At 38.6% G+C, this 23,400-nt stretch overlaps 1 protein-coding gene across 3 annotated transcripts in view; it reads left to right on the forward strand.

Moving 5' to 3' along the window:
- The first annotated feature begins 679 nt into the window (after positions 1–679).
- ZZZ3 (zinc finger ZZ-type containing 3) overlaps positions 680–23,400 on the forward strand; it is a 63,040-nt gene continuing 40,319 nt past the window's right edge. For 2 of the 3 annotated variants that reach the window (XM_086617196.1, XM_086617198.1), the window contains exon 1: positions 680–717. The gene's annotated coding sequence lies outside the window, so the exon portion shown is untranslated. Of the gene's footprint in view, positions 718–19,309; positions 19,373–23,400 lie in introns of those variants that run through there. The other variant, XM_086617197.1, reaches the window with a different exon arrangement.

A 23,400-nucleotide genomic window follows, 5' to 3' on the forward strand; every position in this document is an offset into this window, starting at 1 on the left:
GGCCGCCCCCCAGCTGCTGGCCGCGGGCCGGCCGGGCCGGCCGCCTCCGCCCTCTGCCAGCAGGCGGAGCTGCAGGGGCGGGTCGCCGCCGCAGCGGCTGGAGGGGGAGGGGAAGGAAGCGGAAGGAGCCGCCGCCGCGCTGAGGGGAGCAGGCGCTGTGCGGAGCCGCCGCCGCCTGGTGCGGGCAGCGCAGAGGGAGCGAACCCCGAACGGGGCGACGCGGGCCGGCGGCGCCGAGGAGCGGGTGCCAGGTGAGGGCGCGGGCCCGGCCCCGGGGGAAGGGGAGCCCGGATGGTGCCGAGTTCGGAACCCGCGAGGGGAGGGGGAAGGAGGAGGAGGAGGAGGAGGGAATGAGAGGGGGGGAAGCCCCCACGTGACCAGCGCGTGCGGGAAAGAGGTGGCGGCTCGCGCGCCCTGTTCGAATCAGCTGGCCCGCAGCGGCGCCTGGCGCGCGTGCGCGCCGGCCCCGCCCCCCCGCGCTCGCCGTCTCGCGCGCTACGTATGCGTGCGCGCGCCCGGCCTGACACGGCGGGGCAGAGGACACGTGCGCGGCGCCGCGGCCGCCATGTTGGGTCGGAGCTAAATGCGGGAGGTGCGCGCGCGGGGCCGGGAGCGGGGCGGGGTCGCGGGGGGGGGGGGAGAAAATCTCGCGAGGTCACGCGGTCCCTGCGGGAGCGGGCCGGCTGCGGGATGGCGGCGCAGCGCTGGGCGTGCTGGGTAATGGTAACGGGGGCCCGGGGGGCGGGGACCCTGGGACCAGCCTCCTCCCGCCGTCGCGCCCCCGGGCTACACGGGGAGCGGGGCGGGGTTGGCCGCCCCGGGAAGCGCGACTGGCTCCGCTCGCTGCGCTCCCTCCTCCCCCCCGGCCCTGCCCCGCCCCGCCTCGCCTCACCTCAGCTCACCTCCCGCCCGCCCCTCGCGGTGTCCGGGCCGCCTCGCGGCAGGCTCCCCCCAACCCCCGGCTCTGGGGCGGCAGCGCCGTGGCCCGCGCCGTGTCGCGTCGCTTGCTCTACGCTCCCCCCCGAGCCCCGCCGCCTCTGCCCGTGTCTGCGGGCCCTCCAGCCGCGGGTGCCGGGCTTGTGGGCAGTGGTGCTGGCGCCGTCCCGCGGTGGGCGCCGTGACCCCGCAGAGCCCACTGATGTGCCCCTGGATTGTCCCCTGCTGTCTGCCGTACCACCCCTCTGAGAGGGTGCCCAGCTTCACAGCGCTAACTTTGCTGTGCCTCTCACTGCTCCAGTGCTGCTCTCAGCTTCCAGTCTGCCTTGACGTCCAGAGGTCCTTTGACCCTTCCTCGACCAACATGCATCCTGGGGCTATGCCCCTGCCCCTCACAAGCACTTCATGCCGGTTTGTTTTGGTCTCGGCTTGCTTTTCACACCTGCCCCATGCTGTTGCTTCTGCATTCATTCAGGTTTTGCTGTTGAACCCAAACTGCTCCTGCTCTATAGGAACGCTGATGTTTAAAGGTGCAGGGGGTCCACACAGAAAGATTTAACGTCACAAGTCTGATCTGTCTTGAGGGTGTGATACATGTCCCGTTATATCCCATACTTGTAAATCTCTTTTCTCTTGTATTTGGAAAAATAATTCCAATAGTATCAGTGTCTCAGCTCAGCAATATCCCCTTTGTCTCCTAGTCCTGATCTCTCTTAAGGGAGAGCATATGGTTCTGCTTCTTCCGTATGGTGTCTTGTGTTCCGCACCTGATTATCCAGGAACGTGTGCAAGTTTTGTAGTCTTGGAGTATAACTGTGCATTTTACTAATCTAGTTTTAGGCTGCCACATAACGGGTACTAAATTTTTGTAAAATACTAAGTTATTTAAGCTTTGAGATTCCAAGCTCTATTTTGGAAGTATATTTGCAATTATTAAACAAATTGTAGTAGCTCTTCAATGGTTGTATGCATATTTGCATGTTTTTCCACTGGTATTGTCATTATTACTGTACTAATAACATAGTGATTGTTTACTGAGGCTTTTAAGGTGAAGCTCTAAGTGTACTCTGTATTTCATGTTGAATACAAACTTGTGCAGCCTTTTGAGAATACGCTTTTTGGGTGTATTTCTAACCTATGGTTAGATGTTATGCTTTCTCCTACTGCCTAGCTGCTGCACGGACTGCTGATCCAGTAGGGACTGGCAGGTTTGGGGTTAGCAAAACTTGATTATTTTCATAAACATGTATAACTTTTCAGGAAAAAAGTTGACAAGTTACTCTTGCAGGGTTTTTTCAAGTATCTTTTAATCTTACTATATTGTCTTTCAGATTAATAATATTAGTATTTGCTTAGTCAGAAATGGAAAAAAGTTTATTTAAGGAAAAAAGATAATGTGTTGAACAGTAGGGGAGAAAAATGCAGTCCTTTTAAAGTAAAGAGTATGTGGTAAAATGTTCAAAAAAAGTAGCTATCAGGTGAAATTTTCACCCAGTTGAAGCCACTCGTGAAACTCCCGTGTCCTTAGAAGGGGTTAGCGGTTAGTAATTTGCTTGAACATGTGACTTCTAGCAAGTCATTCAGAACCAAACAGCTCTGGTTGAATGCTTTCTCTGGCACTGTCATGCTTATTTCATAAAAACGTTATGGAATATATACATTTTATAGGTGGTTGTTGCAATTCTCAGTTGTGCCACTATTAACTTAATAGTGGCAAAGTGCCATTATTAATGGAAATTATTTTCCTTTGCATTGCATACTCCAAGTGTATGATTGCCAAGAGATGGGCTGTATTAAATACCTTAATTACTAAGCTGTTTAGCTATGAAGTTCAGTCATACGTTTTCTCTCATAACTTCTAACATTTCTGGAAAAAGAGAAATAGCGAATAGGATTTTTGAGCTCAGTGTTTTTACACATTTAATGTGCAAAAATAACTAGATCTCTATTTCACAAAATTTGGGAATGTATCCTATTACGGGCTTCTATTCTACAGCTGAACAGCACGTGACTACTCTGATATTTGTCAGTGTTTCTAACATACTTGTGTAGTGAGATTCCTGTCTGCTGTCCGTAGTCTCATACAGAATGAAGGCTTTACTCTCCCAATATTTTAAAGACACTTAAGGGTTTTTTTGTTTCTGGTTCTTCCAGATCATTCTAGGTACCTCAGTTAGGTTGACTTCTGGTCAGTAAGAGTTGTCTGGTTGATACAGGGTGGAAAGACTTTTACTCTGCTCTTTTACCACCTTGTTGGGTAAGGGAAATAAGAAATGGTTTCTTAATGTTTCTAAAAGTACTCAGGAAGTTGGAACAGAAGTCTTGGCAGTCTGTCCTACTTGTAATTGTGGGTGTTTTTTTCTTTTGTTTTAAATTAGTCTTTCACATTTGAAAAGATCACTTTTAAGGCTTTAGAGCTAATCTGTTGGGGTTTTCTTCTACGTTTTTCCCAAAAATGGAAATCTTTGCATTGTGTGGGAACTGATGATACAGGTGTCTCTGGTCATAAAGAATCAGATTTGCAAGAGAGAACTTATTTTTCAAGTATTCAGCACTTGCTAATATCTGTAGATTTACATTGCATTCACAGTTCTAGAAATGCAGTACTGTAAGACCTATTGTTCCCTTTCTTTAAGGTTGATTTAAATGTGCTTAGATTATTACAGACAGATATTTCTAGAACTTATCCTTAAAAATGTTAAACAAGAAAAATTCTGCCACCTCTATAGGTGGGAATGAAGTTTCAGAAAGTGAGAAACTTTCTCACTTCTGTAGTGAGGAAGTGGGTTTTTTTAGTTTCCAAATTAAGTGTTCTTTGCTGCTGGAAATCAAGCTGCTGATTATGAGAACTTGCTTCTGGTAAACTTTAATGCTTAAGAGTGTATTGTTCTAGTTTTAAGAACATTGTAAATATGGTTCAAGAACTGCCTTGGTTGTAGAAGAACTGTCATGAGAGTTTATTTTAGTGTTGTGAAAACCTTTCTGTTTGAGTATCGTAAAACACGCTTAAGTGCAGAGCTGAACACTAAATAGTGTGTTCCCGTTCTTATTGGACACTGTTTCAAACAAAAGACTTTCAAAAAGATTCTCTGATTAGGTGCAGCTTTGTAATCAATATATTCAGTTTCGGTTTTGTAGCACGATAGGTTGGTAATTTGTGCAGTTTGTGTTCAACATTTGTGTGCTAGTTAGAAGTTTGCATTTAACTGCTTTCCCTTACACAATTTGTCACACAAGAGTTTTTTATATCTTCAGACAAAAAGCTTAGTAGATCAACTTACAATAACTGTTCTTTAAAGTTACTTTAATGTTTTGATGCTTATAATGAGTTCAGTTAAATGTACAAATGCAGAAAAATCTGCCCTTTGGAAGTGTACCGTAATCATTCCCTCTGATCACAAAGTTCCTCTTTGTGTTGCTCATTTCAGCAGCTCACCATCCCATGGTTAAAGTTGTACCTGATACTCAAATATTTTTGCTTTGCATTAAGCTTTTTGCTTTGGAAAATAGTTGATTTTCTTTGTAGCGGTGTTTTATCTGTTAGATTTCCATTAGCTGCTCTCCATGTTTTGTGGTCTGTTGAACTTCGTCATTGGACATAGGAATATGACTGTTGGCAAGATGGACAATTTGATTATCCAAGATTTTAAAGATGTTTTTACTAGTTCAAATTTAAATACAGTATTTAAACACAAATACTTGTTTTGATTAGTGAGTGGACGTGCCAGACAAACTAGTGGTAAGAAGGGTAAAAGCTTACCTTTTAGAGACTATGTCAGTAGTGGAGCAATGGGATTTTGTCAGTCTCTTACAGCTTTGTCATGAGAAATACCTGATTTGTGTCCCTAAAATGTAGCGATTTGAACTTTGTTTCAAACACTTATTCTAGTTAGAAAATTTAGAAGTCAAAAAGGGAACGAATGTTCTTGAGAGTTTGCTTGTTGGTACATGAATTGTAACATCCTGCTTTTTGTTGTTTTTGTTTCTTTGGTGCGTATATATATATGTACATAAGATCTTTTTTTTTTTTCAGAGATAGTAATTTATTTATTTATTTTGTGAATTGGAGTATCTTTGTAGTGTCTCTAGTGTAGGAAGTAATAACAGAGATATAGCCCAAATTTGAAATTAGAGGAACTATGCAACTGGGTTACTGTGACGCATAGAAATATGTTAAAGGGGGAGGAGAGTGTTAAAGCCTCCCCTGTATATTTGTGTTTGAAAGATACTCTGCCTGTACAGTAGTGTTGAAGTTAGGAATTCTATCTCTACAACTGAAGAATCTAGAAACACCAAACGTATATACTGTCAGAGAAGATTTGCTGTGCTGGTTAGTTACTTATTAATTAAATGCTTTAAGGGCATTTCAACTTGAAGGCGTGCATCAAGTGGAACTGTGCAGGTGTATTTTCTGGATTTAATCCTGTTTAGCCTTTCAGTTTGTGACCTGGATGATAGAACAAAGCAGATTTACTGATGGCCTGGACAGTACAAATCTGGGAGGGAATGCAAGCATTAGAGTGTGAAATGGTCTTGACAAATTGGATGAATGATCTGATCTGTATAGGATGCAGTTCAGTAAAGAGAACCATAAAATAATATGTTTGGGTAGCAACAATAAACTTAAATATGAGAAACAACTGGCTGGGCAACAGTTCTGCAAATAAGCAGCTGTATCACAAAATGAACACAAAGGTGTCATGACAGTTCTATTAAAAAATGAGTCATACTGGGATGTATGAACCGGATTGTTGGTATGTGTAAGATACAAAATTCTTCTGCGGTACTCGATGTAAGGCCTCAGGTGATGTTCTGTCTGCTTTGTTCGTTACTCTTCTTCAAACAGATTTGGACCAATTGAAGAGTATTTAGAGAAGAGTTGGAATAATGACCTTTGAGGAAGGACTGAAAGAATTGCACTTGTTCATTCTATAGCAGAGATGGGGAGACATAATATTAATCTTCAAATATGGTAAAGATTGCTACAGAGAAGAAAGTAATAAACTGTTCTGTCTAGGTAGGATAAGAAATAATGGTCCTGAAGAGCACAAAAGATTTCCATGTTAGGAAAAACTTTCCAGGTCTGTGGATAGATAATCACAGGTTTAAATATCTGAGGGAGTTAATGGGTTATCTATTGCTCAAAGTGCTCTAGGAAAGGTTAAATAACCTCCTTTAAGAGGTGATTTAGATATAGTTGGTCCGTCCTTGGCATAGGAGGTAGGGTATATTCAGGTTCCTGAAGAGTTTGTTGTATAAATACGATGTTGTTTAAAATTGATTCATGTTCCATGAATTAGAAATATATTTCAGTCTTTCATACCCGTTGCTGTGTAATAGTCACAATATGGAAAAGCTTGAATAGAAAAGTGTACTTTCTACTACATGTGCTAGTTTTAAACAAAATTTCTCCTTTCAGATTTTTTTTAGGTGATTGTTGTAGTTTAACCCGTTTGGAAACTAAATGCCACTCAGCTGCTCACTCACCCTCCTCCACCCCAGGGAATAGGGAAGAGAATTAAATGGGAAAAGGGAAGGAGACTCATGTGGTGAGATAAGAAGCATACAATAATAATTATATAAAATTTAAAGTGATAATGATATAATAATAAATGAATATCTAATGATATATAATGGATATATAAAATGAGAGATATATATTTAATGATAATAGTATATACAAACAAGTGATATACAGTGTAATTGCTCACCACCCGGTGACCAACGCCTGTCCATTCCTGGCAAGCAATCCCGAAACAGGTCCCAACACTGCAATCCCAGATGAGTGAGAGGCCCAGAGTGAGAGAGTGCACTCTGAGAGTCTGATTGTCCCTCAAAAGAGAGAACAACTTCCCAGTCAAGCCTCATCTGTATGCTGGGCATGACATTGCATGATATGGAATATTCCATTGGCCAATTCGGCCCTCAATCCTTAATCTTGAGTTCACATAGGGGAGTTGTGAGCCTTTCGTCCCAGCTGTGCTTCCCCTCAGCCTGTTGTGCTCCTGCACACTGGCAAAACATGGAAAGCTGAAAGGTCCTTGATGTCTCAGCACCAATTATAAATGTCAGTGTGCTATAAACATTCTTCTCATAACAAATCTCATGCTAAATCCGAAACACAAAGCTATTCTAGCTACTAAAAAGTAACTGTCCCAGCCCAAACCAGGACAGTGATTTAAAAATACTTGACTAAATTGGAAGAACTACCCTTGATACAAATGAGTTCTTAAAACTTTTGAGGGTTAAAAGTGCTGGACAATTTGATAAAACTTTGTTTTGAACCAAATTCAGTTTAGTGGGGTTATTCTGCACTTTTTCTATTCAAAATCAGCTGCCTTCATGCGATGTGACCTTGTTCAAGCTTTTCTGAGTTTTGAATTTGACAAAGCTGCCTTGGGCTTAATGGCAAATGAAGGATAGGCTCTGTGTCATGTACATGTGTGCTCTGTAATTAGGAAAAGGGTTAAAGTGAAACAAACTAGCACATTCTCAACCTTTAAAAAGTGTAGAGGATTTAGATAAAATAATGCTTTCAATCTGTTACTGCCTAACTGTAATCAGGCTTCTAGGGCATTTTTCCATCTCATCAATGATATATATGAATTATACTTTATGTGTATTCTAACTTCACAGGGTATCATCTTTCTGTTTGTTGCAGTTGATGGGAAATTGGTCACTGAACTGTTGAGAAACGAAGCATTGGTAACTGACATGGTGCTGGTTTTAGATCCTGATGCAATGTTTATTCACTTATAATTGCAAATGCAGCAGAACATGGCAGAAGTTAATTCTAACAGTTTTCTATACTGTATTTCAGTTAAATAAATGTGATCTCAAAGCTGTTAATGAGAATCCTATTTCTAAAAATCAATGAAGGAAGAAAGCAAACACTGTTAACTATATTAGAATGATGTCAGAAAAAGAATTTGTTCCTTTCCTCAATTTTAAGTCTTCCAGAGATTTTACTTGTATGTATCACTGCAGTACAGAGGCGTTTTTGTAGAGTATTATAAAGGGGTCACAGTATCTCATGCAGTAAGGGCACAAAGGCTTAAGCCTTAGTCAGAGACAGATGCACCTGTTCCCTAAGCTCCACCTGAAGAGCTGTGTCTAAGAAGAAATTTTGAGACAGAATTGTCTGAAAAAGGCTGTTTTAACCTGAAATTTGGAGAAGTGTTTCTTGCGGAGTGGTCTGGGGGAGTATATAGACTAAAAGACTTGGAGTGGGAATCTGTTAACATTGCAACAGATGCGGGGGTTTGTTTGCTTGTTTTTTTCCTGTTTCCAAGTGTATAAAATTTCTTTGGCAACTTAAAAATTATGTTTTATTAACCATTCTGAAGTTAGAATGTATTGGTTCATGTTTCTTCTTCCACTCACTACTTCCTTTTCGTTTATTTGTGCTTTCTCTGTACGTGTCTCTGAAGGAGCATAATTAGCAGCTAGTTTTGCTGGTTAGGTATACGTGATTGTGTTGCTTTTGTTAGTAACTACTCTGTCTAAATTGTGACTCAAAAAGATTTGACAATGTTTCTGTGCTTTGCTATGCTGCCAGCGCTGTTCTTTGTCTGTTTCCTCAAAAGCTAAGCTTCAGGAAAAAGGAAGCTACCCAGATGTTCTCAGATCTTTTCAGTCCTCAGTCTGCAACTTTTCTGTATTTTTTTTTTTAATTCATTTTTCCCTGGAAAAATAGGCAAAACAGAATCCACTACAGCTTATGTTTTTTCGTTTTTTATTAAAAAATAATTTTCTGTTTTTAGCAGAACCATAGTGTTTATCTGTTTTCTGGAAATTCTGCTTTATCCAGTGCATTGCAAAAAAATGCAGAAACGCTGAAAAAAATCGCAATGCACAGTGTCATTGTGGAGGCTGCAGTAATACAATTACTTTTCATATGTGCTTGTGTAGTTCTAAATCCATCTGTGAGGAAGTGGTTTCTAACAGAACAAAGTGTAGTTATCTCATTTCTCTTCAGTGTGGTCAGCTGAGAGTTTCTCTGGATCATGTAATTGGGAATCAACTGATCCTTTGTTAAGAGGATTCCTAAGATACTTCAAATGGAAAAGGTCCTTCACATAGCTGCCATCTCACAGCCAGTGCTGAAAAGGACAATGAGAAATATTTGCTCTTTGTATGATGTCCTAGTGCAAGTAAATCTTCCTCCCTTCTTTATCCCTCCCACCGCCCCAAAGTAAAGTCTGTCTTTTTAAGATTTCTTTTCCTGCTTTACAGTTCATTTCAAGACTTTTCAGATCTTATCTCAGTGTGGTTCTTGACATGGAGTTTGAAGGTCTTAGTTGTTTTTGAACCAAAGAAAATTTTGCAAATCATCAAGAATCCTCTATATTTTATTCTCATAAAAGGATTGCTTTACGGAGTACAGTTTGCCATCAGAACCATACAAATTTTCCACTTGTGTAATCATAAAGAAACAGATTTCTTGATGTTAAGACCTAGACAGTCTTTTTTGTTGTTGTTTTATGACTACCCCCTCAAAAAAACCTCACACCAACAATGTAAGTCATTCATGTCTTGTTCATATTCATGAATTTCAGTTATGTCACTGATAATCTGAAAATATCCCTGGTTAATTACAGCCAGAAGTGGTTTTATTGAAACTTCCTACATTGCATGAAGTGTTGTTTTTTTTTTTTCTCCTATCGAAAATCTGTATGTAGAGAGGGAGTCTTTTGCAGGGATACAGAGGTGGAGGCAGACCAGTTAATGTCACTTTATCCAGCATGAGTCATGTCTCATTGATTTTCCACTTGAGAGGTAACTCTGGTGATCAGACCTTTGTGTCCTGCTTTTAGGATATAGCTCATAATTTAATTTAGTTGCAGTTAGATCAACTGCCTTTTTAAAAAACTCGTTAGATTGTTGTATGTTTGTATTTGCTTGGTCCGAGAAATTCTGGAGAAACCATCCCAAAAGGTCAGGAGATTCTCCATGAGAAACAGAAGAGCTCTGGAGAGGCTTACTGTGTAATATTCTTGGTACTATTTTCAGTTTTGATTCTGTGTTACTATAGCTTTGTTAACTGACTTGTACAAAATATTCATGTGGATGTTTCTTCTCATCCATTCTGTCAGTATGCCTGATTTGCAGAAGTGAGCTAGAATTTAAGTTGTTTGCTTGTCCTCCCTTAAATGTGTGCTTCACTATGCATGGGCTGTAGTTACAGCTTCCCTAGTTGGTTAGCTCTTGCTACAACTTTGAAACAAAGGTTTGCTTTTCTTCTACTTAGAAATTAACTTCTGTTGAAGTGTGGGCAACTGTTTCTCTTTGACCTTTGCTGTCTATATTTTCCATAACAAGAGGATATCAAAAAGAGCCCAAGGGTTTGAATCAGTAACAAATCAGAATATAGAAGGTCTATTTTTTTTCCCTCTCATTCCTTTTCCGTGCCTCAGGTTCTATCAGTGAAGACTTGCATCAACTGGATTTCAGTTACATTTTCAATAGAATTTTAACAGTTTCATTTTCGAGTGAACAGTAAACCAGAATGAAAATAAAGTAAACCAGATGATGCTATGACCCCTGCTTTGCAGAAGCAGACATGATGAACTCCCCCAAGGAGTTCACGATTCCAGTATAATATAGGTTATAGCTGGGCGATACAGATGGATGGAAACAGTAAGATGGTTGAATTATTTCCTGTGCATCACTTACAAAATATTTTTATCTTCATCATGGAAGATTAGAGTTCCAAGTTAAAAGAAGTGACTATGCTGCTTATGCTTACAAAGCATAAGGGAGAGCCTGAGAGTAAGGCTTCTTGTTACAGCTAACCTGATCCAACAGCTATCTGTCACCAAAATACATAGTTGTGACTCCTGCTTTCTACTAGCACCTGTGTTTGTTGGCCATTACAGTAAGCCTGTTCAGGGAGCTAAACCAACAGAAAAATAATGGCTCTTTTGTAGGGGTTTTTATTTTCTAAATCACGTCATTGTGAGGTCGGATTGAATACGAAAGCAAATGCATGGGAAAAATCAGGATGATGCACCTGAGAGTTACAGGGGAGCGGGATTGCTCCTTTTTATGGATTAAATCGCTTAACAGTAAAATGAAACCTCGCCTGGGAAGTCTTAATGCAAAATAAAGAGAGAATGATTGAAGACTCACCAGAGTGTGAATCAACCCTTTTGATAAGGAGTGAGATGATAGATGGGTGTGGCTTTGTTTGCTGTGTTAGAAAGATATAGGGAAGTGGTGCCTTGGACAAAGCGATAAACTAAGGAAAAGCTTTTTGGAAAAGTATCTAGATGGATATGAGTGGAGCAGGGCTAGAGAAAAGAGCATTGCAGTAATTAGGATTCAAAATGACGAGACCCTCATGAGAGTTACCCACTTGGGGTAACAGTGGAAACCTTTCTAAATCAAACCAACTGCTGAAAGAGGGTTCAGTCACTAAAGAAGGTGTTTGCCATTGGATCTTTGTAACCTTCATTGTCAATGAACGTGTAACCTTCAACGTAGGCTCCTGGAGTGGCACAACATACTTTTAATTATGATTCTGCTAACTCACACATGGATTTACAGTTTTATTTCATTAGTGGCTGTTTAAATACATGGAGGTTGTAGAGTTGCTTGTCCGCACCATTAAGAGTGAATAAAAAAAATATTTTTAATGTTTTTCTCAACTGAGCAAGGATAATCCAAACTGTATGCATGCAGAACTCCAGAAAGGAAGTAATGCCCACCTTAGCTGGTACATAATTTGAGAGGGATTTTCAGTCAAAATAAGCAGGTGTTTTAAATATTAAAAGATGGACAGAGCTGTTAATTTTGATCGAATACTTACAGAGTAGTGGTATTTTAATAAAATTATTTCAGTGATTGCAGAAAAAAACACCTCTACTCTGATAATAGTCTAGAGATGACACAAATCCGATGACTCTTGATTTTACTATTGTCTTGAGTCAGAGTTGTAGAAGGATCTCACAAAACTGAGCAAATGGGTGATAAAACAGAAGCAGAAATTCATTTTCAGAAATGTGAAGTAATGCACAAGAATAAAACAACTTTATCCAAAAAAAACTCAACCCCGACTTTAAATCAGCTGTTACTGCTCAGGAAAGTGTTCTGATAGACATTTCTGTAAAAACATCAACTCCATTTTCACTAGCTGTCAAAAAAAAGTAAATGGTGTTCAGTATTATTAGAAAGGGGTCATAACATAAAACATTACTATTCTGTGGTAAAAATCCATGACATACATAGGCCATGCCTTGAATATGATTATCGTGCACTGATCTGTCTGCTAGACTTAGTACAGAAAAGGGGAACAAGAATAATCAAAGGTTCGGGATGGCTTCTCTGTGCGGAACACCAAGGAGATAAGCCAAATAAAATGTCCATTAATTCTGGGAGTGTACAGCAAAGGTATGTCCTCGGGTCTGCCATGCCATACATGGTCACTGATTTTAGCACTTCTACAGTACTAATTTACAGTAAAACATATTTTTGAAGTTACCAGGTTTTTACATAATTTTTTTCTCTTGTTATCAAGAAAGGCATGTGTTTAATTGTTTATTGCCCTAGGAGAGAGAATATATTATTGTGTTATGAGGGCTTTGTATAGTCAAGGTACAGCAAGGGCTGTTTGGAGGATATATTCTTAATGTATTTATTTTTCATCTTTTGTGGCTACAGCATTATGCTGTGGGTAATACAGTTGTTCATAGCTGAATAAATTCAGTATTTTTATACAGAAATTTTAGATGTTCTCTAAGAGAACTGACAAATTGGTTATCTTTTGTTAATATTTTTTAAAAAGTTAAGCAGTTTTACAGATGGCATGTAAATTACGTTTGTCAAGTTAATCCTTACTTAATACTTGATGTCAGCTCTTCAGAGGTACTAAGTAAGGAACAAGCATAGCAGTTGGTTTGACATAGCACTGTTAAATTCCTTAGAACAGTTTGAAAAAACTAGACCTTAGAAAGGGTCAGTGAGGCTTTTTTAGGTCATCACTGGCAAACTGTAAGTGAATTATTAAAAACAAGCTATGTAGAGTCTTCTGCTTGATATCTTTATAAATGCAAACGTGCATATGACTGTCAAAGGGAATGAATGTGATTTATAACTTTGTAACTGCTTTTATTGATTGTTTTCAAATTGAAGAGAAATAGAAAGGTTCCAAACTGTATCTGTGGCAAACTCAGAAAGCTACTGGTGAAATTGGTTTTGGTCTTGTAAGAAGTAAGCATGTGGAGTAATTAGATCTCTATAATTGAATATTTCATAGGGATAAAAATTAGAAAAAAATCCATTTCACATTGTATTTATGTAAGTCAATATGTAAGTCCATAGTAAATAACTTAGCTGTTCAGTGTAAACTTTATCTAATTTCTTCAAATTAGAGGTTTTAAAATATGTTGTCACTTGATACAGTGTGGGGGCTTTCTGGTTTGCGTTGCAAAGCCAAAGCCCGTGCCTGTGGAGAGTGAGAACTTAACTTCAAATTTTGTACTCCTGTGATGGGTTAGCCATTTAGGAAACTGAACTCTGGCAATTTGCTCATGTTTGCTTAGGATAGGTATGGAAACAATGTAGTTTACACTCTGTGACCCAGCTTCTGGCAGCTGCTTCGTTTTGCATGAATCTGAGATAAAATATGCTGAAGGTAGACGGTAGCTCTCTTTTCCTTTGTTCTTGTGCTTTGAGAAATTCTCTAGTGGCTGAACCTGGAACTTGAATAGCCTTTTAATGTTTCTGCTGTCTTTTTACCTGCTGTTACAGGGTAGTTGCGAGGAATGGTAGGAGGAGCATCTCCTTTTTATTTTTGGAAACAGATATTAAGAATTTTACGTACCACAGCCAGACATATATATTTATATAAAAGGTTAAATGCTCTAATTGTTATTTTATTAAAATATGGTTATAGTTCGTATGGTATTAATAATAAGTGATGAAGTATAGAATCAGTGAAATCTTACTGTTGTGAGTCCTGTTGTCTTGAGAAAGCTGAAAGTCAAAACTGTCAAGAATTACTTTAGTTTCAGAAAATTAAAATGAGAAAAGGCAAGATGCTATGTAAAACCTTGGAGTCTCATACGTTATATTAGGGTAGGTAAAACTACAAACATACCTAGGTTACTAGTACTGAGTATCTATTTGAAATATCTATGACATTGTAGTTGAAAAGGCATACTTTGTTTATGTAGTAGCTTTCCATCATTGATAATACCATGGATCTTTTTTTTTTTCTTTATTCCTGGAAAAATGTATATAAGCAGAGTCATAAAAAGTGAAGCAAAAGGGGGAGCTCTGAGTAAAACACTTTTTTTTTTTCCTGCCAATAAAAAGAAATACAATTGAAAGCAGTAAGGAGAAAGAGTTAAAACTGAAGTTGCTGTGAGAGTTGTGTTGGATATCTAACGTTGCACCCTTTCCTTTTTGATAGATTATGGTTCTTTATATTCAAATTCTGTTCTACAAACACATCAGTGAGATAGCTTCAGTGCTGAAAATTTATGAGAGCTAAGGGAAGACAGGGAAAATTAATGGAAGAGAAATCCATTGATGTTTAGTAAATAGGTAGAAGTCACATACGACTTAAGAGGACCCTGAGCTAAAAATACTTGGAACCTGAGAAGGTATTGCATACAGCAGCTCTTCTCCAGCCATCTGCTTATGGCTGCAGTTGGAGACAAAGTACTGACTGAATAGACCTTTGGTCTGACTTAATGCAAGGAAAGAGTTTTGAAATTAATAACGTTTAAAATAATTGATTTGCTTTTGAAGTTAATGAGGAAGTTTTGAAAATGGGTAGTCAATTAACATACAAAGGGAATTGAGTGTTTATGTGCATAGGTGACAGGTATGTTCATGTGCTTAGGAAGTAATAGGTAAGTCCCTTTTGCTCTGTGAATGTAGTGCAACATCTCATTATCTGGAGCATGGAATGTATTTAGAAAGTGCTTGATAAATTGTTCAGCGAGTGGGAAGGGCTAATAGAATCGGAGTGAATTTTTCACTTTGTAGGCAGTCTTTCATTTTATGCTTGAACAGTGAGCATAGTTTTGAAAGTAAATTGTCTCATACAGGTGCAGGAAATGATAAACTGAGTATTGCAAAACAAAACAACCCTGAAGAACAATAATAATTAAAGAAGAATACCTGGCTATTCCTTATATCACAATGTTGAGTAAAGGAAGCAAGAAGAAAAGCATACAGATGATAAGCTGTCATTGTATTTCAGCAATGTGTCGGCAGATTAATTGTAGATTTAGAGTAACAGTGTAAAATCTCAGAAATGCTTAGAAATGCATTTTAAATCTATAAAATATATATATTCAACAAGTTAATAAGATACCTGAAGAAAAAACAGCTGATGCATAGTTGTTCTGTGTGAAAAGTTCTACTCTTCTGACTGAATCTTTCAAGATAAATAATTTGTCACTTTTAAAGATTAAAAAAGTGTGAATCAGACCGGTCTAAGTTTTTGCTGTGCCAAGGGCTGTAGAAACTGCAAAACTGATGAGCAAGCCTGCATACAGGTGGAAAATGTAAGTGGAGCAAGCCTAAAGATTCAGTGGTCTCAAGAATAGCGAAGACCTGTAGTTATAGTAGGAAAAAAAAGTACTCTTCTTTTGGGTTTTTTACAGGGTTATAATGGCGTTTTTTGCCAAAGTGTTCAAACGATAAAAATGTTCGTATTGAGAAAGTAAGCAGTAACTAAAAGGCTGAGATTTGAAATGTAAATGCAGGTCAAACAGAACTTCCATTGTATTTCCAGTTAGTACTGTAAGCATAGGCAAGGCAGAACACAGAAAACCCAGGAAATTAAATGCAGAGTATTGTTTATCAGTGAATGTACTGGCCTACAAAGACTTTCTGAGCACAGCAAGAGAAGAAAGCAAAATAGCAATCAAGCAAAACAAAATTACACATGATGCAATCATAGTCCTATTTGAATTATATGTATTAGAATAAAAAAGGAAAATAGACTACCATTGTATGTTAAATCAGGGAAATTCTGGCCAGATATCGTATCTAGAAGTAGCTGGATGCAGACAGAAGCAGCTAGACAAAGTAATGTGCTAGTTGAACTGGGACCACTCTTAGAATGAATTTATTTATTTTTTTTAATTGAGACATCTATTACCAGTAGGCATGCTGTAATTAAAAGGAAAAGGTATGAGATAATGTTCGTATTGCAAGTTTTGTTTTCTGTGCCCAGAGACAGGGCAGCAATCAAACAGAAAGTGACACCTTCGGTACTTGCCAGTTGAAACTTCAGGAATCCAAGTAGACTGAAGTATGCATAATGCTCTTTTATTCAGAACACTTAAATACAGACTGAATACAGAATGAGAGTATCAAACTATAGAGAGTTATGAAACTTCTCTGCTTAACAAGCTCACTGTCAGTTGCAAAGCAGAATTTGGAAAGAATCTCAGAATGAATTGTAAGACATTGTTTGTAAGTGCTGATATCGACTGTTCTGTCAGGATGCCCAAGCACTGGGAGAAAATTTCTGTCTGCCTTCAAGTACTCCTGGGGAGACAGACTCATTCTCGATGTAGATGATGCTGACATCCGGCTTACAGGGCAGGAATGTGCTCAAAACTGCTTTGCAAGACTATCTGCAAAGGTAAAGCTGTCCTGTAGGGCTAAATGTGGCTAGCGGTTGTGCTGTGTGTTAGACCAAACAGCAAAAAGAGACAATGAAAATAAACAATACTCTCAATGGAAGGCTGGAACAAAAAGAAGGGATGGGTCTTTTTGCTGCAAATCACTATTTTGACAACTGCAACAATGTTGAGGTTCTAGCATAGAGGCGTATCAGTGAAACGTTTCAACAGCTGTAGTATCTCAGGCTGTTTCTGCAGAAAATAAGTGTTTCTCTGCTTGCTGTGCGCCAGAGACTTGACTCCATATGACAGAGTCAGTTGTGCTGTACAGTTTTAGTGATATATCAAAGTCAGTCACAACACAGCCACATGAGAGTATAAAAGAGCCAGGGCTCTTAAAAATAACTGCCAGTCAAAAAGCAACATAAGGCAAGTCAGTTACGGTTGGACTTGATGATCTTAAGGGTCTTTTCCAACCTAAATGATTCTGTGATTCTCTGGTAGCAGGCTATTGCAGTATTTAAATGAAAGGATAGAGCATAGTTTGTCTTACAAGGCAGTCCATTACTTCCCAGAGCCTCTAGAATGTGAGAACACATCTGTTTGGTTACATGGTGAGTGGTGCTCCAGTTAAACCTGCAGTATCAGCTCGTGTGGCAAGGGATGCCTGTAATTCTGGGAGCATGAAAACATGTTTGGTCAGAAGACACAGCATGGCTGTGACAGGCTTCATTTCTTTTGTTCATAGATGCCAGGATAGTTCTGGATGCACACACACACACACACACGCGCGCGCGCGCGCGCACACAGTCTGTCCAGAATGTTTTTAGCATTTAGACCCATAATTTTAGATCAACTCTTTGGGTTAAGCAAGAGAGTGTCCCTCTATTTGTTTACCGTTATCATCGAGTAACGTTTGAACCTCTTGGCCGACTTAGCAACCTTGCTAAATTTAGCTGGGAGTGAAGATCTCAGAAGTTTAAAGAGTTTGCAGCTTTCATGAAAGTTTGGGTCCTGTTTTTAAAGAGGATTGCAGTTTGAGCCCAGGAGTTACCTGCTATACATAGTTTGCTGGCTAGCAGTCTAGCCAGTGCATGTATAGATTGGAATTGACCACACCGTTCTTGAGTTTTGGAGATGGCCAGAGGGAGGAGCATGAAGTTTTTCAACATGTTGGAGGTGTGGTGGGATGTCTGGCAGAACTGGGTTGCATTTAAGACTACAAAGAGCCAGCCCATAGGATGGTAGTTTTGCTGGCCTGCTTATAGATTAACATGCTTATCTCCTAGATTGAGTCTAAAGTGTTACCAAATGGAAAATAAGTTGTTAAAACATTTTTCATGAATGGAGATAACTGGAAAAACATCCTTCCTTCTCAGTTTTTTTTTCTTTGGAGACAAAGGGAACATTTTAGAATTTGATCAAAAACTGAGAACAAAAACATTTTAATTCTGATACAACACTCAAAATACTTTACAGGAAGCGTTGCATGCCTCATGCTCCCATTTTCCAAACTCTCTGGTTTGGTGCTTGCCTTAGTACCCATGCAACAGAACTTCTAAGCACAACCCATCCAGAATACCTGGTTGAGTATATGTAGTGCTTCTCTATCTTGTACGTCAGTGACTGTAATTACGATAGTCTTCTGAGACTTATGTGGCTGATGCTATAATTTTGCATATAAAAAAGTATATTCATTGATGTATTTCAAGTGCATGCCCTTGACTGAAAATCATCTGGGATAAAGTATATTCTATACAGTATTTCATACAATTTGCACATTACGGTGTACTTCATAGGGTAGCATGTTTGCAATCACTGTTCTGAAAGTAAATAAGACAGAGTAGATATTTCCAGTGTAGTATTCTACAAAAATGAACAGACTGGTTTATCTTGGGCTTTTAAGAAAGTAAAAGAGCACTGTTTTTCTTCATTAACTTCTTTTTCATCTGTAAGCTGTTAGCAGGGCTATTAAGTACTTGATTGCAGCCTACCTGTAGGAAAAAAGAAATGTCTTTTTATGCTTGATATTTTCTGCATATTGCAATAATATCTTCATTAGGAAATAAACCATATTTTTCCTATTTATGCATATAAAACTATATTCTAGCTGTGGTTAAGAGATAAGGCACTATTGGAGACTATTCTGCTAGAATAACATTTTTGATAAATGGTTACTGTAATCAAGTTAGTGTAATTAATGTTATAATGAGCTTTTCAAGAACCTGTGTAATTTGATGTATCTCAAAGATGTTAGTCACATGTTTTGGTAATCTTGCACAGGAGATGTTCCTTGAATAACAGCAAAGCTATTTAGCAGCTGAATGGTTTCACTTGTTATTATAATTAGCGTATTATAATTTAGTGCGGGACTTTCACAGAGCAGGTAGGTGGGGTGAGAAGGGTATAAAGTGATGGCTGGTAAGTGAAGTTAAGCATGATTTTTTGAAGTGGGACATGAAAAGTTAATTGTGTAGTCTTTAGTTTTCTGGTGTAGTTAATTGTATCAGACGACAGTTACTTTATTGACTGATTAGTAAGTTCAGTAAGGGTGTTTAGTTAAGATTATTGTCTTTATTCGTACTAAACACAATTTGTATTCAGTGATGTCACAGTAATTGTGACTTTTTTTTCTAATAAGTTAGGATGAAGCAGTGTTAGGTGGTGTGTTAAAGTGTGGAATGTAGTTTATTGTTCCTAGGGCTTTGGTACCACCTTACAAAGTTCACCTCTTCACTTTTGTTTCTGGCCACATGATCCCACTCTTGTGCTGCAGCACATTTTCCTTTGATGTGACCCACAGGAAAAATCGATCCATCTGGACTCATCTGAAAAGGAAAAAAGCAAAGGTGATATTTTAATCTCAGACCTATTTGTATAGTCATTTTGTAGTATAGTTCCACAGATGTTTGTATTGACAGAGTTGTCCCAAGTACTTGTGACAGATAATTGGGATGTGTGCTGCGGTGATGTGTGTAGATTAGTTGTGACTAGGTAAGATCCCAGATTCCCTCAGGTCTGCCTGTCTGCTTCTTCCAGTTATTCCCAGTTCTAGTTACCCTCTTTCACAGTTGTGATCTTTCTGTCTTCTAGCAGTTCTTCAGAATTTCCAGTCTGTCTCTTTTTCCCGTCAGCATCTACTCACTTTACTAATGTAGCTGCTCTCCTCACCTATCCATTCATGTTTATTATTCCCTTTACCCTGCCTTTATCAGAGCTCCACTAGGATTTTTGTTCTCAGGCAAATGCTTCTCTATGCCAAATTCCAATTTCTTACTCCGAAACTTTTTGAAGAAAAAGTCAGATGTGTCTTAAGCAGTAGGAGAGTTTAAAAAAAAATCCATATTTGTGCACAGAAATGACTTACTATTTTGACTGAGAATTGAGGGGAGAGACAGCAGGGTGGGAATATCAGGCTGAGGCAGATGCTTTAATGTATGATTTAAGTGCAAACTCTGATTTGGCCAAGATACAAGAAACTGAAAGCAGTTTAGGGTTTGTCTGTAAGGAGAAGGAATTTGATAGAGTGGTTACTTTCTAGAGTACTGCTATACAGTTACATTTGTATAATTCGTATTTAGCTGTATATGAAGTAACTTTGCAACCTTATCTTGGAATGTTTGGCTGGAAGAGGGATGATGCCTCTATTGTACCCATCCTCCCGATTGATTGCCTCGTGTAGGTAGCCTGAAAGAGTGAGAAATATCAGTGCAGCCATCTGTTTTGATAACCTGCTGGTGACTGGAAGAGGTACAAAAGAACAGGTGTACCGTGCTGGTCATTGTCATATAACTTGCTGGTTTGACCTTTTTCTTTATTTTGAGGTTCTAGAGAAAGAGGGGTCAATGTAAGACAGTGGTGGAGAGGAGGAGGTTAAGATTTTGTTTGTGTTCACATATACTATTGATGAAGTACCAGATTCAGCTTAGTTTTTGGTAAAGTGTGTCCCTGCTAGTTTGGAGTGGTACAATTTTTAAAAAGTGTTGATAATTTCCTACTATTCTAAGTTTTTCTTTTTTCTTTATTTTCTTCATTTCGTCTTACTACCCGTATATATAAGATAAAGTAAACATTGTATCCCATTCTGACAAACTGTATTTTGATCATATGTAATATAATCTTACTGTGTCAGAGATAGCTGAAATCTCAGAGTAATTCCAGACCGTGGAGCCTTGTAACGTTTATTTATTTTTACTTTTATTGTGTTTAAACTTTCTTTACAGCTTTAAGCTGCTCATTGTTATATATTATTTCAAGTAAGATCGTTGTAATGTCTTTTGGTGGAGTTTATTTCTGTCATTTGAAAGTATCACTTATTTTGATGTAAGGTAAAATCCGAAAAATAGAGTGCCTTCTCCAGAAAACTTAATTTCTTGCTAATATAGTTATGCTAAGCTCAGTATGTGTGGGAAGAGATGCTGGCATACTCTAAATGTGATAGACTGGTGAATATGATTTGTTAAATGGAATTCATCCCTAATTTAGTAATACCGCTTTGCTGGGAAGTGATGTGCTTTATATGCGGAGATAAACCAAAGTTATGATAATCTAATGTCTGCACAGGTTCTCTTCTGTTTAAAGATGCTAATTTTTTGTCTTGGGCAAATACTTCTGTAAGGGATTAGGTTCTGTTTACATAAATGCCTTCTGCAGTCTTCATTTTATACAGTAAGATTTCAATTTTTAAAAATGTAATGTTTTAAATAACATCCTACTGCTCTGCAGAGAATTTAAGAATTTCTGTTTTATACCACAGAGATACACCAATTTTATTTATTAAAGTCATATATGAATATTCTTTTCTTTTGAAAAGCAGTCCTTTGCACACTTAAAATGTATAAAGACTACTTGTTTTTTTCTGTGTCACTAAAGTAATGTGGTCTAGAGTGTATAGCTGATAAGAAGAAAGATAATGGTGTAATGATCAGGGTGTCTCTAGGCAATCAGAACACAAAGCTTATTCAAGATACCTTCGGTGTAAGCCTCTGTGGAAAATGCAAAACCAGAAGATGTAATTTCACCACTCTCTGTCCCCGCAAGGGTCATAGCATGAAGCATATGCAGGGTCCTGCTAATGTTAAAGATTGCGTACATGCATGCTTAGTGTAAGGATGCAGTAATTGGTTAAAAATTTGTGACATGCTCACAATAAAAGGTAATGACAGACAGGAGATTCATGATAAATGTTATGCTTTTTCTGTGTTAAACCACTCTAATGTAGAAGACTGAGTTACAGATGCAGAGTCAGGTCAAACTCGGGTTTTGGCAGCTCTGATTGAGTCTTGGGAGAAGTGGAATTTAGAAAGAGGCTTGAGAAAAGCCAATTTTGGCCGTAGGTTTGTATCTGCACCAAGATAGACCAGTAGCAATTTAGTTCCTAGTGGACTGATGTTTCCTAAAATGTGAATAGTGGCCAGTGGCTCAGCATGGTTTCTGAGAGATTCTGAAAGAGGCAGACAATGATTACAGTTTCAGAAATATGGCAGACTTTGCTATATTCTTATGTAAGTCACAGTAGTTTAATTCAGTTATGTTAACTGCATTGTAATAGCGGTCTAGAAAATTATTAGATCAATGGAAGCAGGATTTCAAAACTAAATAATTTGGGATGAGATATAGAATAAATGAGTGTACACTGTCTCAACTAGCTAAATTATGCACAGTCTTACACTCTCAAATCATACCATACTATTGTCATTGATAGAGATTGATTTCGATTTGTTCTCTTTTTCAGTAAATGTTCTGCTTTTTGGTATTAGAAAGATGCGTTTAAAAGTGACGTTTCTTCTGAAGTATTACAATGTAAAGAAGATAATGTAAAATTTGACACAGACTTTCAAAAGAATAAAAGACAATGTTTTGAAAAAGGAATATATATTAAGGACTCCCAAGTTCTGATGACAGAAATAAGTATGATCAGAGTCTTGCAACTGAAATAAAACATTCTGCAATATTTCTTTCATCCAGAGGCAGGCAAGGTCCCACAGATGTAGAACAATGAAAATGAAACAGGAGAGGACAATTATATATGTCACATTTGTGGTTGTAAATGGTAACTACACCAATAACAGATAGTATTTGGAAGGAATTTTGGGATTTGCCGGTCTAGAGAGTGCTACTGCTATCAGATATCCATAGTTGCAATATCTAAACACTGCAAAAAGTTGCAATCTTTATCACTGTGCAATATTGTGATTGAATGGAATGGAAATGATGGAATGGAAACTATTAGATGAGTCTCAGAAGAACAGGAAGAGAACAGATTATTTCCCTTCATATAAGATGATGATTCATTGTACTGTAGATGAGATGAACAAACTATTCTGTTTTCTAGGGTTGCGTTGTTGTGGAAGGCTGTAGCTGTTGTCCATTATCATAAAATAGTGACATCAAATAACTATTTATTGGAGACTTTTCCTACTGCAAGAGCCTGTTCCCCCCTCTGCCAAATACACATTTTTTTGTTATTGTAATGTTGTATGTAACGTTAATATGTCCATTATGAGTGCCATATATATAAAAAGCACTACTGCACAATTATAATAGAGGCTTTTGCTGCTTTGCTGCTTTCGGGTCCTGTATACTGATAGAGCCAGTATGTTCATATATTGACCTCTTTTCTTTAATTTTTCTTTTCTGGCTTACAGCCTCTTTGAACATACTTTTAATTATGTACATGATTGTTTAAAGGAACCTCAAGAATTAAGAAACAAGTTGTACTTGGTTCCCAGATATGCAGTGACTTAACCCAGTGAAGAAATTGGTTACTCTGCATATTTAGGAAGGAGTTTCCTCATTCTTCTGGCTTTAACTGTAGGTTTCCATCTCTATGTAAATTTCTTTCTTGTGTTGTTAGAGGTTTTCACACACATCAGCT

Source organism: Tauraco erythrolophus, chromosome 10 (genome assembly GCF_009769465.1).
Source record: "Tauraco erythrolophus isolate bTauEry1 chromosome 10, bTauEry1.pri, whole genome shotgun sequence".
NCBI classification, from domain to species: domain Eukaryota; kingdom Metazoa; phylum Chordata; class Aves; order Musophagiformes; family Musophagidae; genus Tauraco; species Tauraco erythrolophus.